The sequence below is a fragment of the Setaria italica genome, chromosome VIII (genome assembly GCF_000263155.2).
Source record: "Setaria italica strain Yugu1 chromosome VIII, Setaria_italica_v2.0, whole genome shotgun sequence".
Lineage (NCBI taxonomy): Eukaryota > Viridiplantae > Streptophyta > Magnoliopsida > Poales > Poaceae > Setaria > Setaria italica.
Window position 1 is genome coordinate 26,577,880 of NC_028457.1, and position 6,895 is coordinate 26,584,774.

The window sequence follows — 6,895 nt, forward strand, 5'->3', positions numbered from 1 at the left end:
TTCATGCATGCATCACGTATACGTATAGTAGTACCGCGGCCCTTTTAATTTGTTAACCTTGTAGTTGAGATTTTTTTAGAATGAATTAAATCAACTAGTATTTAAACGAATGGGATTTGTAATTATACAACTACTATATATATACACAATCCTTATACACAATTCATATACACAATTCAACTAGCTTAATTAGTACAAATCGATCATATATACAAATAAATCAAAGTATCTTCCTACGATCTTCCCGTCGTGGTGTTGCTGAGAGGAGTGTCTAATTGTCGTCCATCGTAATAAAATTCTCCTCTTGGATTTACCACCTCGTCCATTATGAATCCAATGAGACCTTCACATATTGCCGCTACTCTTTCTTCCTTCAAGAGTCCTTGTTGAATATTTAACATCTATAATTTGGAAATTTGTCAATGTTACATGAACAAATACATATAAGGAGCTAGAAAATAATTAACTAGTAATATATTTATTTTACGTACTTTAAAGTTGTGCGGCGTCATCTTCGGTCCCTTGGGTCCCAAAAAACTGTGCATGTGCTCACAGATGTAGTAGCCACATAGGTTATTCCCGGGTTCCTGTCTTAAGCACTTCAGTGCGGAAAAAAATAAGTTATGAAATATTCGTGTTATACAATGTAATAAATGTGCAGACTTCATACGTACCGGGAAGTCTGTGTTCCATGTAAGATTTTCTTTTAATGGACCTTTGTGTGTCCTTATGAATTGTTTCCATGCGCTGCGGATTAGAATAATGAATGACATAGTGTAACACGGATAAAATTTAGGAAATAAATTTTTGCATAGAGATAAAGGTCCAGAATTATTACAAGCCTAGCATGTCTTGCAATTCTTGGTAGTCCACCGGATCTTTCCGTAACGAATCAAAGACAGTGACGTGGCTTCTTTCAGGCTCAATTATAATAAGGATCCAGTGGAAGCTGCGTGCGTAAAATGTTCATGCATATTAGAGCTAACTAACATGTAGAGATAAGGAAAAAGACATCGAAAGTAGACGGTATACACACACTTACTTGAAGTTGTATGGAAGTAGTATGAAATCCTTGAATGTTTGTTTGTGTAGGAAATTGTATATTTCGGCAAAGGTTTTTTCCGGCGCTAATTGTATCTGTTGTTGGTTAAGTACAGATGGATCCATGAAGCCTACATGTAGGTACGCCTCTCGGCGGCATGTCTGAATTAGCATCCTACATGAAATGGAAGATGAAGTTAGTACGGTGACGCACGCCAAAATTTACATGTAGAGATAATAAACGGACACTTACAGAATCCAAGCGCTGATCAGAGAGACGTCCAGGGCATCATGATGGTACACTTCGTATATATCCTTGAAGTCTAGCCACAGCACTTTCTCCCCTTCACCGTGAAAATCTATCGGTTTTACCTTCATGCCGATCATCTCCCTCGATTTGGCGGATGCCGTCATGTACCATTGATGGAATTCGTACATCTTTGTTGACAGCTTCCGTACCATTGCCGGCTTCACTAGAGGCTTGCCTAGCTCATAAGGCCATCTCGGCTCAGGGGGCGGTGCAGTTGGCGTCTCGACTTGCCCTATGCATTCATCAAGTCCCAGACCTGTTTCTTCCATGAACTTCAATATATTTTCTTGTTGATCCAAGGGCATTGCTTTTACCCGTTGAGCATCTTTCTTTGATAAATGGCTGAGGTCGGGGACTGAACCGCTGGAGGATGATTTTCCTTTTCTTTTATCCTTTTCATCAGCCTTTACTAGAGCCCGTTCATAGTTTGACAAGAGTGGTATCCTTTTCTTGGCTCCTTCCTCCATCCTGATAAAAAAGTTTAAATCCCGCCGACTTACTGGCGGTGGCTCCATCTCCCTTGCCTTTTTTAATTCGGCTTGTTTCTTGAACCACTCACTGGCCTCTCGTTGGATTTCTGCCCACTGTTCCGCATGAGACATTGCCTCAAAGCGTTCCTTGCGAGCCACTTCAGGGTCGACCTTTGTTTTCTTCTTTCGAGGCTGTCTTTGCTTGGGAGGCAGTGCTCGTGACTTCTTGAGTGGTGCTGCAGGTTCCTTCGAGGGGGCCGCTCTTGGTGCCGGCGACGGTGATCGGGAAGGGGTGTTGTTATTGTCGTCGTCGCTCCCAGCACCAGGATGTGGTGGAGATGGAGACCTTGATATAGATGGAAGCGACGGTCCTGGAGCAGGAGATGCCGGTCTCGAGGTATGAGGAGAAGGTCGCTGCTCGGGATCTACGGGGAGCGGTCTTGAGGTCTGAGGAGATGGCTCCGTGCGGGAAATAATGATGTAGCGTTTCTTCCATAGAATGATCCCATGAAGCGCATCTGCCAATGTCTTTTCCCCGTCGCCTCCCGGGAAGTCGAGCTCTAGACCTTCATACTGGGCATCTACTATTTGCTCGACGCAGACGCTGGCGTAGCCTGTTGGAATGTCCATGCCATGACTGCTCTGCCCTGCCAGCGTTGGTAACGCACTCTCGTACGCTACCTGTACATATAGCAGAAGTAAACAAGTTGAACTCCGATCTCGAGGCCTGGATCAATTGACAAGATTGCATAAATATTATGTATAAGTATACCTTAATAGTGAGGTTGCCGACCGGTACATGCAGCTCACATGAGGTCCGTTGCATGATGGCATCCACGGGGAACCGTTGCTCCTCCACGGGTAACCTGGGCGTCTGCGCATCGGGGACCCCTGTAGAAGCACAACTGCTCCCGAGGCGTTGAGAAGGGCTGGCGGTGTGAGGATTCGGCAGTGCTCCAGATTGCGCCAACTCCGCAACTGCGTCGGCCACCCGCCGATTGATTTCATCCATCATTCGTTGTTCTAGCATCTGCCGCCAGCTCTCCTCCATCTGTTCCTTTCTTCGCTTCCGGCTTCTGTAAGAGGCGCTGTCGCCTCGGAAAGCGAACTTCCACGGAACCACCCCGAACCCCCGGCAACGTCCTGGGTGCTCTGGATTACCGAGGGCCAATGTGAGCTCATCATTTTCTCGGTCCACCCTCAACCTCCCAGCCTTGGAATCTTCAATGTTCTTCATGAGATGTTCGGCCTTCTCACGTATTCTGTCATTGAAAATCAGCGTCCCATCCTCTTGGCTTAGGGAGCCTCCATGAGCGTAGTACCAGTTCTTTGATCGTTCGGGCCATTCAATAGTTGCAGGTATGATTCCCCGTTCGATCAGATCTTGTTCCATCTTTCTCCACTTGGGAATTGCTGAGCCATACCCACCTCGCCCCAAATGATGGTGGTAGCCCTTCTGACTAGCATTTGCAACGTTGGTCGTGATCTTTTTCACACCTTCTTCACTCCTCTTGTATTCAACAAATGCATCCCAGTGGTCCCTCAACTTGGGCCACACGTTGAAGTCTGGAGTTTTGCCCTTCTTGATGTAGTGGGTGTCCAGCATCTTCTTGAATGTCTGGAATTGAGTAGCCATCTTCTTAAGTGTCCACGCTTTGACATCCTTCTCGCTATAATCTTCGGAGAATGTGAAATGCCTCTTCACGTCTTCCCACAGCATATTCTTTTCTGTCTCTGGAAGGGCGTACGGATTATCGCTTCTGCCCTTCCATTCTCTGATGCTGATAGGCACGTTGTCCCGGACGATTGCCCCGATTTGACTAACGTACTTCTTTGCGACTTTCTCGGGAGCAACCGGCCTGCCCTCATCTGTAACTTCGGTGATGACAAGCCTCCCTTCCATCACCTTTGTACGACCTCGGGTCTTTTGCCCTTGTGTCGATTCGGAGGGCTAACAGTTTAAGATTCGTTAATTAGTACGTACTAGTAGCGGTGGCGTGAAACAATACAAGAATGGTTGTATATACCTCGCCGGAACCTTCCGCCACGGCAAGTTGTTGCTGCGGCTGTTGCTCTTCATTCACATCGGCAGACATGTTGAGGAACATGTCCGCCTGGGTGCCCTCTTCATCCGTGTATGATAGTGGAACGTTGTCGCCACTACCATCACCAGCGATTATCTGCTCCATGATATACCTTGCGGTCTCATCGTCTGCCATTTCAACTATTGCTGCAAACATACATGGAATCATACATGACAGTCATAGAAATCGTCTTAATACAAATTTGTATATAATCACAGTTCGGAATCATACATGTATATAATGAAATCATAAAATAACATGAATCGTACAAAGTTCGGAATCTTTATACAAATTTCTATGAATTTATACAAATTTCTATGAATTTATACAAATTTCTATGAATTTCTATGAATTTCTATGAATTTCTATGAATTTCTATGAATTTATACAAATTTCTACGAATTTCTATGAATTTCTATGAATTTATACAAATTTCTACGAATTTCTATGAATTTCTACAAATTTCTACGATTTTCTATGAATTTCTACAAATTTCTACGAATTTCTACGAATTTTGACGAATTTCTACGAATTTTGACGAATTTCTACGAATTTCTACGAATTTCTACGGCGGCGATAAGGGCGGCGGAGGCGGGACGGCGGCGGTCAGGGCGGCGGAGGCGGGACGGCGGCGGTCAGGGCGGCGGAGGCGGTTCACCGGAACCACGGGCGGTGCCTAAGCTACTACGTTGTGATGGGCGGCAGGACGGCGGCGATCACGGCGGCTACTCGGCGGCGATCACGACGGCTACAAGGCGACTCTCACGGTAGCTACTCGGCGGGACGGCGGCGATCACGACGGCGGGACGGTAGTTAACAACCTAACTACAAATCTAACTTAACAAACTAACTAGAAATCCAAAAATCTAACTTAACAAAATTAGAAATCTAAAAATCTAACTTAACAAAATTACAATTCCATCTAAAAAAGAACAAAATTAAAAATTAAAAGGAAACCCAGCTCTCCCGGCGCACCGGCCGGCGCGGCAGACCTCTCGCGCGCGGGGCGGCGGCCGGGGCGGCCTGACGGCGGCGGCCAGGGCGGCGTGACGGCGGGACGGCGGCGGCCGGGCGGCGTGCGGGATAGCGGCGGCCGGGGCGGCGACGAGGACGAAGACGATGACGGCGGGACGACGGCGGCCGAGGCGAAGACGACGACGGCGTCCGGCGAGGAGCGACGAGGGGCGACGAGGGGCGACGAGGATGGAGCCGGCGACGAGGGGCGATGCAGCCGGCGACGAGGTGGCCGGGCCGGGGGCTGGGCCCGTCGACGGACGAGGAGGGGATCGAGGAGGGCCGGCCGGGGGACGACGACGGCGCAATGCGGGACTTCGACGGCGCAATGGGGAACGACGACGGCGGCGGCCGGCGAGGGAGGCGGACGGGCGGCGACGGGCGGAGAGCGCGGGACTTGCGAAAATTTCGCTAAGTGTGGAACTGGCGGGGGGTAGAAGGGAGTACAGTGCTTTTAACCCCCCCCCCTTTTATCCCGGTTCGTAATGGCACCCGGGACAAAAGGGCCTTTTGTCCCGGGTCCCGTTTGCAACCGGGATAAAAGGGGGTCCTTTTGTCCCGGTTGCTGTTAGCACCCGGGACAAAAGGTCTTTTTTCCTATTTTTCTTCTCCCGCCTGTTTTTTGGAAATGGATTTTATTTAACCTTTTCACTGCATTCCAGGATGAAAAACAAAACCTTCTCAGATTTTGTACATGCAAAAATATATTTAATTAACGAGTAAATTGACAATAAGTATGAAGTAATCATTATTTCTATACCAACTCATGTAGCCTGTAAAATATTTATTTTACTGCATTGCTGTGATCAATAAATTATTCAATTAAATTATTTGAATGCGCAGAAAAATCCATGTTAGTATGTGGTTAACAATGTTCATGTATATCTAAAAAATCTTCACCTAACAAATTTAATAACACATGAAATCATACATAGGGTAAATTACAAATTGTATCAATTAATACACAAAGGTCATGCACATTTAACGCATTACAATACAACGTTGTAAAATTACTTCTTCACGAAAGTTCCTTGATCATGATCGCGGTGTAAGTACGGAGCCTCTTCTTTGGACAGCAGGATGCTTGGATCAACTTCAACGTCGAATGGAGGCATGCCATCAAACTGATCATAATCATCTGATTGGTCTGTTTTATCCTCGACTCCCACGATTTTTCTTTTACCTGGAAGAACTATGTGGCACTTTGGCTCCCATGTCTCTTCTGGATTCCTCTTGGGTTTGCTGCACATGTCATTCACATAGAACACCTGATGCACATCATTGGCAAGTACGAATGGGTCATCACTGTATCCAGTCTTGCTCAGATCTACTATTGTCATTCCGTACTGATCTTTGGTGACGACAGTTAGCTTCACCCAATTGCAAAGAAATAGAGGGATGTACAGCGGTCCGTATTCGAGTTCCCATATCTCCTGTATGAAACCATAATACGACTCCTTGCTATTATTTCTGTCCATGGCATCTATGCGGACACCACTATTCTGGTTCGTGCTTTTCTGGTCCTGGGCTCTCGTGTAAAATGTGTAACCATTTATCTCATAGCCTTGGAATTTGACGATTGTGGTAGCAGGTCCCCTGGCTAACCAGGCAAGCTGTGGGTGAATCTCAGAGTTACCCATAAGTTGTTGGCGCAACCAGGAGGGAAAAGTTTCCATGTGATGACGGGTAAGCCAAGCATCGGATTTGGTCGGGTTTTTGGAAGCTACCATCTGCCTGTGCTGCTCGATATACGGAGACACAAAGGATGACTGTTGTAGAACAGTGTAGTGTGCCTTGTCGAACAAATTAGTATCATTGCTCAAACTTGATTTCCTTCCAAGGGTGCCCATTCCTCGGAGCCTCCCCTCGTGGCGTGAAGTTGGAACCCCAATCGAGTCAATTGAATCAATAAAATCAACACAAAACTCGATCACCTCCTCTGTTCCATATCCCCTGGCGATGCTTCCTTCTGGACG